The sequence below is a fragment of the Genypterus blacodes genome, unplaced genomic scaffold, assembly GCF_046128005.1.
Source record: "Genypterus blacodes isolate CSIRO-AG114 ecotype Tasmania unplaced genomic scaffold, CSIRO-AGI_Gbla_v1 ptg000012l_1, whole genome shotgun sequence".
In the NCBI taxonomy this organism is placed as follows: domain Eukaryota; kingdom Metazoa; phylum Chordata; class Actinopteri; order Ophidiiformes; family Ophidiidae; genus Genypterus; species Genypterus blacodes.
The window spans coordinates 4,540,461-4,552,040 of NW_027466826.1; the positions used below are offsets into that span (position 1 = coordinate 4,540,461).

An 11,580-nucleotide genomic window follows, 5' to 3' on the forward strand; every position below is an offset into this window, starting at 1 on the left:
CTTCTTCTTCTTCTTCTTCTTCTTCTACTGAACCAGACTGAGAGACACTTTAAAGGCTCAGGAAATCTTTGCAGGTGATTTGAGTTAATAAGCTGATTACTGTGAGTCTACAGTATTGAACTTCTCCACAATATTACAATATAATACAATATTTTTTGAGATATTGAATTTGGGATTTTACTGAGCTGTAAGCCATAATCATCAAATTAAAACAAAATTAACTAACTAATAAATTAACTAACCAGGATATTCTAATTTATTCAGCTGCACCTGTAGTTTTTATTTTCCCCTTGTGTCTCCCCCCTCTTTCTTTTCTTGTTTATCTCTCACCACAACCAATGATGTGTCTTGATTAAGATGCATCAACTCTCCCTTTGTCTAAATTAACATGGTATATTACACAGCCTGGTTCTCGTTATGGTTTAAGTTGTCTTCTTTTTCTCTGTCTTTTCGTTTCTACCCCCCTGTATGTAAAACAAATACGGAAATCTGTGTAACACACATGGATCCAGCTAACAGAACCTTGGCAATTTAGCTTCACTGTGATCACTCTGGGACAGAACATAATTAGTCATCACAAATATTTATTGTTTACCAACTATACTATCTGACTGCTAGCGCAAGCCATCGTTTCTTTGTCTCCTTATGCATCTTGTCTAGATGTGTATCACATTTTCTAGGTCTTCTTTCCTTTTTCTTTCCTTTCCTCTCTGAGGACATGTTTGTTGTTGCATTAAAAAACAATCTCCAAAATGTCACATGCTCATTGTCATGTCAAATGTTTTCTTCAATAAAAATATTCAAGGAATAAGAAAAGAAATATGAACACGAGGAAGGAAATTGAGAACAAGGAAACTTTAACCTAATAGATTTTACAGGTTATAAGAAAAATGAACCTTGTCAAAATAGGCTTAAAGTACAAATATTCCAGAAATGCATCTTTCCTTAAAATGGGAACAACATGAACTTGCAGTCACATGCTTAACCAAAGTTCATTGCCATTCCTACACTGATGATCTTGCACAAATCACCCTGTCATGATTTTTGTGTTCCCTACCAACCTGTTCTGTCTGCTTAACAAGGGTGTTCGTGAGAGGTGATAAAACTGCACCATCCTGCTTTCATTAGTGACAGCCGAGCCAGAAATAGAAGGCTCAGCTGGAATTAATTACACCAAATGTCACATGGCTGAAGATTAGGAGGAAGACAAGTCATCTTGCAGGGTATAACGAGAAAGTCTTAATTATTCCCACAGGGAAAGATCCATCAGAAAGGAGAATGAGAGGGACATACAGTACTTTGAGCTGTAAATTAAGCTGTGTGGCTGGATAGATCTACATACTGGCAGGCGCTTATAAGGATTTGAAATCAATACCAGTTGCTCTTTTCTGTTATAGCTGTCAGTGTTTCATATTGGATTTGGTCTAATCTGGTAATAAACCAGAGGCTGGATTAGGCCAGATCAAAACTGAGCCTTCACAGATAATGCTTTTTATTCATTCAAATATTCAATTCAGTTTCATGTTGAAGTATTTATGAAGTGATGGAATACTTGTTTGAACATTTTATTTCTGATTCACCATATAAAACACACTGCTCCATAGTAGAATAGGCGGCTCAAACCGGCTGCTTAAATCAAAAGAACCGCAGAGGGAGTTTCTCAGATTTTGATTGACTTTACTTTATTCTGAGTGTCACCTTCAGATTGCTAAAGATCAACCATTTCCAGTCCAGCACTTTAGAGGTTGCCACAGTTGTCAGTTCTCTTCTAATGATGTTTTCCATTGTATGTCTTTTGCAATTTACAGAACAAGATTGTATATTAAAGGTGACCAGCTGTAGTCAAGGTCGATGAACAGGTTGAGGTCATACACAACAAGGCACAGGCAAAACTCAACAGGTCAAGGCAGGCAAAAGTACAAAAAGTACAAGGCAGAGCTCAGGGTACAAGACCAACTGGGCCTGAATACAAAATCAAGGTAAGGTAGAAAGTTCAACAATCTGCCAAGGAACTAGTAGCTAACACGGAGTAATTGGCGAATAAAGAGTAAATGGCAAATAGTGAAAAGTTGTGCAGCAGTCAAGGCAGGAATGCAAGCTGGATGTTCAGTACTAAACTGTGACAACTGCTGGCGTGGAGTGGAACTGCGGATGGTGAGAAACACAACAGATATATGTATTTGGGACCTGCTGTTCTCCTTCCTGACAAAGGAGATGCTGAATACACATGTCACACAAATGATTAAAGCCTTTGGTGGAATGTGATGTGATGCAACATCTGGTTCCATTTAAACAGAGCAACAAGGAAAATCTGAGTAAATAAAGGTGCCAAACACCCTCACAGACATGTACTAGAAAAACTGCACCAGGCTTTACTTTAACTGAAGTAGTTTCTTATAGTATTGCAGCTTGGAATTGTAGTTGCGTGGAGCACATTGGTGTTTAAAGTACCAACACCTACAAACAGACAGATGCAGTATGTTGGATTGCTGGAGTATCATAACCATACTTTACTATCACTGGGTAAAGGTATCTGCCCCTACTGATATTTTAGAGCATCTCTTCATTCAAACAACTCCTGGTATGGACACTTATCATGGTCGGAGCCCGCGATGAGGTCATTGAGGTTCGGACCTCAGTATTTGAGGGTCATTTTTTATTTTCAGGGTGAAAATAAAAATTGGCTATATAACCATATAAATAGTCAGGGGTGGAAAATGTCTCCTTTGAGTATCTAAGCCTGGCAGCTGTGTGTGTGTGTGTGTGTGTGGTGATTGAACACACTGGCTCAGCCCTCCCACACAGTACACCCCAATCCTCCACTGACATGGAACTGTCGGATCTCAAGTAGCTAATAGGAGATGATGTATAGTGTGTGGTAAAGTAAAAGGTAAGCAAACATTATGTATCATAACCTTATTGCTAAGGAGGTGGCGTTGCGCAATTGTTTTTCCTTGCCATGCCGTTTGAGTTCATGAACATTGTATCGTAAAATGGAGCCCAAGAAAATAAGAAAATGCATTGCTCCCCTATCTTGGCTCAGAGCCAGCATGACCAATGAACGACTTACAGGACTGAAAGCTAATGCATGTTCACTGGAAAATCAAACTGGACAAGGATAGAGTTCTGAGGCGGTGGGGTTTGTCTGGCCACAGGAGGATCTAGTTAGCTTTCCATGGAGCGGTAATACATGTTTTGAAGATTAGTAAACCAAAATTTCCCTGTTGCTTTTGCACTAATTAATGATCATTATAATTATGTGTGTCTGTCTTATTGTATGTCATTTCAGTGAGCCATGAAGTGAACAAGTGGAGGGAAAGACTAAGGGGAATGTTCAATCCACACAGGTTCATGTAGGGATCCAACTCAAGAGTAGAACACAGAGCTAGACCAGAGTGCACGGAGGAGGACCCAAACGCAGGGAGATACAGGGAGAACAAAAGATGGCAGAAAGGCTGCTTTAATAAATCGAACACACTCAGAAACAGACAACACTAGAAACTCAGGAATACAGGCAGAAAGAGAACTGAAAATGAATAAACAGGGGAAACAGAGAACAGGAAAAAGCAAATGTAAGGGATAAACACAACGGACATGAAAGGTAACAAACACAAATACAAGAGAATCTCAGTCTGTGGGTAAGGGGGAAACTAAAACCAATCTGAATTACAAGATCACTAGAAAACCCAAAGAACTGCTGATGGGAAATACTACATTGGAGATCAGATAGAGGCTGGGGACAACTAGAAAACCCGAAGAAGAACAACTATCATGAAACTTTGAGAGAACGAATGACTAGAAATAGCTAAACAGAAAACCTACACCAAAAAAGAAAGTCCAAAAAATACACAGAACACAGGGACCAAAGGTACAATAACAAACTAAGGAGTGACACACAGGACAAGGAGATAAGAATAATAACAGAGGAGCACGACGTAGGAACCATGGAACAAAACCAGGACGAGAAGCAGCAGCAAAACCATCAAGAAAAGCAGGAACTGACTTCCTTCTATACGTAAGCATTGTTGCTCTGTTGTGTCAGTGTCTATATGACTTGTAGGATGTGGAAGCTGCTGCAGTAACATGGTTTTTGTCCTTGCTGTGAAATGATCCACCTGCAGGTATGCTTGTCTCCATCACAGGAATCCTCTCTCTCATTCTCTCCTCCACTCCCTTGATGAGCAAAAGCGCCTCATTTACGCAGGCATCAAAGGCATCGCCTGACTTTTTTCTCTCCCACAAGACATTGCTTCCCAGGGGGTTCTATCTTTCCCTTTGAATATCAACCAAACAGGCTTTGATGGCATTTTTGGGCAAATCATGAGTCAACTAGGTTCCACCGAGAAGAATATGAGTATGAATATAAGTTTGTGATACAGCTATGATATAAAATTGGAAAAAATCCAAACTTGTCATCATTGAAGTCCTTATTAAAGAAAGCGATGAATTACTCATAGACTGTAGGTATATTCTTAACCATGTCAGACATCAGCCCTTACAAATCTTCAACTTCAAAGAAATGAGCATTTGACAACATAGATGTGTTTAGTCTGCTGATAGCTACGGTGGCCGAGAACTACGGTGGCCGAGAACCGCCACCGCTGCAAATAAAAGAAGCGCTGCAAAAATAAAAAAGCTGGTGTGCAAAAATAAAAAGCTGGTGCAAAAATAAAAAAGGCGATGCAAATAAAAGAAAGTCTGCAAAAAAGAAACGCTACTGCAAATAAAAGAAAGTCTGCAAAAATAAAAAAGTCGGTGCAAAAATAAAAACGGTGATGCAAATAAAAAAGCCACAACGGAAGAGGGTTACCGGGGACTGTTTTTGCCGATGCACCTGTGTGAGTAGAAGACGACGCCGACGCACCTGTGTGAGGAGAAGAAGACGGCGACGACGACGAGAAGAAACTACGAATAGGAAAACGAACTAGAAAGTAAGTGAACATGATAGTGTTTAATGTCGCTACGTGTACTTTTTAATGTGTTATTTGGTTAGGCCAGGTAACCCCAGGTTTGAAGTTGAACTGGAGAATGCCGGTGTATTGTTAGCTTCGGCTAACACGGGGAGACCACTAACGAGAGTGGAAGCAACTGACGGCTACAGCTTATTACTATCGTTGTTGTTGTTGCTTGTATCATTAATAGTCATGCTAACAATAATCTAAGGCGTGGGTAACAATAGTTATTTGGATGAATGTGAAGTTTAAGCTGTGTGAGGTGGCCAGGGACTTTTGTGAAAATACCATGACCATAATGTCAGATTGAGGTATTGAACTGACGGCTAAAATGTTCATGCAATTTAAGTCCAAAGCAACCTAATGATACTTGTTTTTTTTGTTTGTTTTTTGCAGATCATAATGAATTGTCCTTTTTGTGGACACCAGCAGCCTCCGAAACTACTTTGTCGGATTCAGAGGTGATCATCATGAGTCCAAGCTCTGCAGAATTCAGTGCAGCTGATACATTGGTGAGTGCCACATTTGTTGTGTCTTACATTGATTATATTGTAAGTTCTGTCTGAAAATGAAAATGTTTCTAGATTTTACATAGAAGCCATGTTTCTGATGAAACGTGCCAAAATAGCATTTTAAATTACAGTAAATGTTGCAGTGTCCTGGCCTACACATATTTTACAAACTTCAATATTTATGTTCAAATTTGTTCAGCTCTAGTTCTGTCAATCAAATTTGAAGTGCTCACTGATATATTGTTTTTTACTTCCAGATATGGGAACCTGCAGATGGAGAGTCAAGCACTGATTCAGCAGCTCTGGTAATTGTAGCTCCGAAACATAGTCTATCGTTCACACTTAGCCTTGTCTGAAAATATTGTCACACAATCAAGGCTTAAACTACTTAAAAGAATGTGTCACGCTCTGACCTAGAGATCCATGTTTGTGTACATTATATTAAACATTTCATTTTTAGACTGTTGTCAAGACCGCACATTTTTATTGTATTTGATATCAGGAATGTGCTTGCAGCTTCAGCTTGTTTCTTTAAATAAAAAATAAATAAAAAAACTACAGACTGTTCTTTTTTTTTTTTTTTTAAGATTTTTTCAGGCATAGACAACTTTATTACAGACATTTGTACGTTGCTTTGGACAAAAGCCTCTGCCAAATGACAGGGGAGAGAAGAAAATGACAGCAGCAATATACAGCAGCAGCAAATACAACACATAAAAAGAAGTTTGTTTTGGTGTTGTCACAACACAAATATGTCCCTAAAATTTTTACAGACCAGCCATGTTTTTCAGGGTGATGTAGTTCTCTACAGCTGATTCCCACTGCAAAGGAGCTCTTACACCACTCTGTCGTTGCAGTTCTCCAAAAAGAGTTTCATGCTCATCCCCAGCAGGAGTTGCTGGCACTGGCATGATGCTGGTGATGTGGTTCAGGGTTTGGGCAGATGCTGGGAAACCACAATTGCTAGGAGCAAGTACAGGAAAGTGTTCACACTGAGCAACACATCAATTAAGTTTCACTTTCATGGTCATTACAATTATCTCCAGAGTTTCTTACAGGACAAGGATGCAGAGACCCAAAGACAAGCAATGATCTTAGGTTAAACTAAGTATCAAATATTAGAGAAAGCATTGCACATGAGGGAAAACTTTATTGTGAATCTTAAATTTTATAATCAAAATGTTACAAAATATTTTCAAGTGCAGTTAAGTACCCACATTTTAGAGCACCACATTATTTCAGTTTTTACGTAATTAATAATAAATAAGGTGACTCCAGGAGGTGAACTTTGTGTTTGCAGGGCTGCCATTGAAGAGATGCCTCTCCCTCAAGTCACTGAACAGATCCATCCAAAATTGGCTCCTAGATAGAAAACACAAATTCATCCAGGTCATCGTTCTTCAAGAGGTTTAGATTAATGTACAAGTCCACTTACTACTGACTCATGCCTTTTGGAGATTTCACTACAATATACCCTTTCCTTTAAAAAGCACAGCAATATACATTAAACTGAGAAATAATATAAATGCATACAGCAAATACAATAATCCAGGGTCAAGTAAAACATAAATGAATTAAAAGTGACAGAAACCTTTGTTTCCGGAACCAGCTTTCAATCCGCTGGTTGGATGTTGAAGTGCCATACATGTGGCTTTAAGCTCCTGCAAACTCGTCTGCATGCTCTGATCTCATGGTACATTGAATGGCGGCCATTATTCCATTTTCAGTGCCGCAATCTGTGCGGAGCCGCTTTGGAAAAACTCCATGCTCAACTACACAGTTGATGTAGTTTTGAGCAATTACTGAAGGGTCGTTGTTCGTCTTTCCACAATTCAGCCACATAATTTTTCTGGAGAAGCCATCAATGCAGCCACTTATGCCAATTCCAAAAGGTTTTAATTTATTATACCCATCAACGTGCCAGGTTTCGTTTGGTCCCATTGAATGATATGCCCTTCGAACAAATCTACGTCTGCAGCGATTCTCTGTTCCACATGGATCCAGCTCTGCCATTAGGTGCATCGTCTTGTCTGACGACAAGAGAGTGTTTCCGTTTCAGAATCTGCAACATCGCTCTATACCCTAAAAGCTGGCCTGATCCCTTTAGCTCCTCGGAAATAGCTGCCTGCACAGTAGCAATTGGAGTGTAGTTGATCCTTCTGGTCAGGCTTGCATGTTTTAGTCTTTTTTGTAGATTGCGAAAACTGACTGATGTGTTGTGTTTGGTTTTCAGTAAGTCCACTATTATTTCATAACTATGGCCCTCTGTGAAATATTTTTGGATAAGTTCATCCACTGGAGTACTAGCTTCAGGACCTGAGGGGTAGGACGGAGGACACTATATTAGAGGCTAAATGATGAACTGCATAATGAACATTTTCAATTTTTACAGAGGTGAATAAATGAGATTGTTAAGATTATCATGTGTGGGTGACATGGTAGTTAGTGATTAGTTATTGAGGAATCAAGCTATTCAATGCACTCGTTAAAGTTAATTAATTGAAAATGTCTTTATATAAAAGTAGCATAGTGCAAAACACTCAAAATTGTTGCATAGGATTTTTTTACAGGGATCAGTAGCCTACTAGACTAAGAAACTTTCTTAATTTTTCATGTCTTCAAATTCATTGTATTCCACATGCCTCTGTTATGGATTTCACCATATGAAGTGGTATATTCATGACTAACAGACAGTATATTCTCTGAAAAAGCATAGCAATCCATCATGTTTAAGAACCTCATTAACTGTCAGAAAGAAATGTACCTTCATCTTGAAGACTCCTTAGGAACCTGACATTTCTACAGCATGAGCCACAATATACCAGGACGGATGGAAGGTTCACCCCACAGAATGGACAAAACATGACCTGGTAAATGACAAAGCAAAAACAGTCAAGTTTAGGATTCAATCTGACATTATGGTCATGGTTCTTTCTCAAAGGTCCCTGGCCACCCCACACAGCTTAAACTTCACATTCATCCACATAACTTCTGTTACCCACGCCTTAGATTATTGTTAGCATGATTATTAATGATACAAACAACAACAACGACAGTAATAAGCTGTCTTCACTGTAGATAGTCACCACAAAACGAGCTCACTCACAGAGTCACAGTCAGATGTTGGTCCAGAAAGTGTGTCTCCAATGCTGCTGAAGCTGTTTGAATCTGAAGCTACTTAAATAAATGAGTGTGATGGCATCACGCTAACAAAACGATGTCATCCAATAACTCAAACTCCAGCTATGATGTCAAACTGACATCTGGTTAGTGGTCTCCCCGTGTTAGCCGAAGCTAACAATACACCGGCATTCTCCAGTTCACCTTCAAACCTGGGGTTACCTGGCCTAACCAAATAACACATTAAAAAGTACACGTAGCGACATTAAACACTATCATGTTCACTTACTTTCTAGTTCGTTTTCCTACTCGTAGTTTCTTCTCGTCGTCGTCGTCGTCGTCGCCGTCTTCTTCTCCTCACACAGGTGCGTCGGCGTCGTCTTCTACTCACACAGGTGCATCGGCAAAAACAGTCCCCGGTAACCCACTTCCGTTGTGGCTTTTTTATTTGCATCACCGTTTTTATTTTTGCACCGACTTTTTTATTTTTGCAGACTTTCTTTTATTTGCAGTAGCGTTTCTTTTTTGCAGACTTTCTTTTATTTGCATCGCCTTTTTTATTTTTGCACCAGCTTTTTATTTTTGCAGCGCTTCTTTTATTTGCAGCGGTGGCGGTTCTCGGCCACCGTAGATAGCTGATAAAGGATTTCAGTGAAATTTGTCATATACTAAAAACCTAAATCTTCTTTCATGACATTGACTTGGAAATGTATTACAGAGACTAATTATGTTTCCCCTTATCCAGTATAATGGTGACCGTATATTATTGACCTCTCGAGAAAAAAGTCTTGTTTAAAACATTATTTGAGCAATTAAGCAAACATTAAGCACAGCACTTTTTGAAGTTGCTGTCTTCCTCAATATTTAGGGTTTTTAAGTAATTTATTGTAGTCAGATCCCAATAAAAAAGGCTTTTACATGCTAGAAGTAGAATACCCAATCTATCCAAAATTTTGGATTTTGCACATTACACGTTTTTTTCCAAAGCACTTTTGACAATGTCACATAAGCTTGAATTGTTTGATATCTCATTTAAGCTTTCTGGTGCACCTGAATGCAGCGTCATAGCAATTCAAATCTTTAATTCCTCACACTCTGTACTAACAGTGTGATCATGATAGTGCATTAAATATCCATGTAATGATGCACAGTGTCCTGATTAGTCATCAATGGAAAACAGCAGGACACCCAGAGAAGGAAAGAGAGAGACATCCATAGCAAATAGCACAGAGATATTAGGATGGACTTTTTAATGTTTATAAATCTGACAACGATACGAATAGGTTAGTGGATTCACAACAATGAAAGTATTTAACATTATATTAAACACATTCATTCACTACATTAGCATATGTGAAGCATTGTTACAATCAATCATGATTTTGTTAACCTTAGACATGAGCAACAAGCGCATTGGCATTCCGCAACAGAAACATAACATGAGTGCTGTGCCTTATAAATCAGGATATGATTCCCCTGTAAGACCTTGCATCAAGATGTAATCTCTGTCAAATATGTGTACAAATATGCTCGCTGGATGATGACGTGAAAGGTCAGGACAAATGCCTTTGTGCTATCTGGACTCATCTCCGTAGGTGGATTGATAGGCAGTATGTCCCTGTCGCTGTTGCAGATGCAGGTACCCATTTATAGCAAGCAACAACTGCATTCCCACTGCAGTGCATTCTGTGCACATTAACAAACATTAACGTGCTATAAGCATTTGAATCAAATTTCTATGCATGTCATAAACGGGATCAATGTGATGCATATGTCTTAAAGGTGCTGTAGTTTTAAAGCTGTGTTTAATAGACTACATTCAATTCAATAAAAAAAAAGAGTATTTGTTACCAACTTTAACAGAAGCATGAATATCTTCTTTTTAGAGTTTCAAATGTATTTGATTTGGTTACAATACACTGAGCTAAAGGGTCACAGTACTTTCTCAATAGGTTGAAAGTGAAATGCCAATGAACTAAATGTCACACACTGTGCAGTTACCTTGAAAGATTAAAAAATTCAAAAGCACACTGCTCGCTTTAATCCAGGCCTCTCTTTGCCAGGCTATTGTGAAGTATTGGTACGTGCACATAATGTCTCTGACAGGAAAAATGTAAAAACGGGCGAGAGAAATTAATCTTTATACTTATATTTCTTCCACAATCATCAAGTACAATACCTGCAGAATTCATGCAAACCACAAAGCCCCAATACCAGACCATTACTGTGGTCTCAGACTCTCTTCAGTGTCTCCCTATATATGCACGTAATTGATAGGAAGTCTTAATTTACAATACACTGAATGGTGTGTAGAGGCTGGCGTGTTCCCTGAGAGCCAAGACATTCTCTCCACTCAGACCGCGTCAACATAAAGCAGACATAATTTAAAAACTCACTGTTTTAGCTTTCTTGTTCATACGGGAGGGTCGGCAAGAAAAGGTAAAAACGCCCAATGGGTTGAGGTGATGATCTGCGCAACAAGAATTGTTTCACATCTCTGCATGCCAGACGGTGCCTGCACTTGCAGTCTAAATCCCTCAACCCCCTGTCTCACAGTTGGTGTCGCCCTGTTTGTCATCCCTTTGTCTTAATTAACATGAACATTACACAGCCTGGTTCTCTTGATGGTTTTAGTTCTCTTCTTTTGCTCTTGTCTTTGCTTTTCTCCCACATGGACCCATCTAACAGAGGCATGATCATTTTGCTTCACTATTATCACTCTGGTACAGAACACAACGTTATTATTCAACCACCTGTACAACTCGAATGTACAAGGCACCAGCTCAGGTCATTTTTTTTTGTCGTCTCCTTATGCATCTTGTCCACATGTGCATCACATTTCCTACGTCTCATCAATATGACTTTGCTGCCCATTGTCATGTCATGTCATATGTGTGTTGCATATATTTGATGCATGTAAGACCATCTTTACAGCAGCTGTCTGTAGTTTCCCCATTTACCACATCCAACCACTGCAATTGAAGATCTTTTTACTA

At 39.1% G+C, this 11,580-nt stretch overlaps 2 long non-coding RNA genes across 3 annotated transcripts; one reads left to right on the plus strand and one right to left on the minus strand.

Annotated features, from left to right (window-relative positions):
- Positions 1-4,667: 4,667 nt before the first annotated feature.
- Positions 4,668-5,859, plus strand: LOC143009919 (uncharacterized). The gene is made up of 3 exons (XR_012964739.1): positions 4,668-4,931; positions 5,349-5,464; positions 5,722-5,859. It is a non-coding gene; the product is annotated as an uncharacterized LOC143009919 (long non-coding RNA).
- LOC143009909 (uncharacterized) lies at positions 5,323-9,003 on the minus strand. 2 transcript variants are annotated; one of them, XR_012964737.1, is made up of 4 exons: positions 8,874-9,003; positions 8,229-8,331; positions 6,682-6,826; positions 5,323-6,427 (listed from the first exon to the last, which is right to left on the minus strand). It is a non-coding gene; the product is annotated as an uncharacterized LOC143009909 (long non-coding RNA). The 2 variants fall into 2 exon arrangements; XR_012964736.1 differs by lacking the exon at positions 5,323-6,427 and having other exon boundaries at positions 6,595-6,826; positions 8,874-9,002.
- Between the last annotated feature and the right edge of the window lie 2,577 nt (positions 9,004-11,580).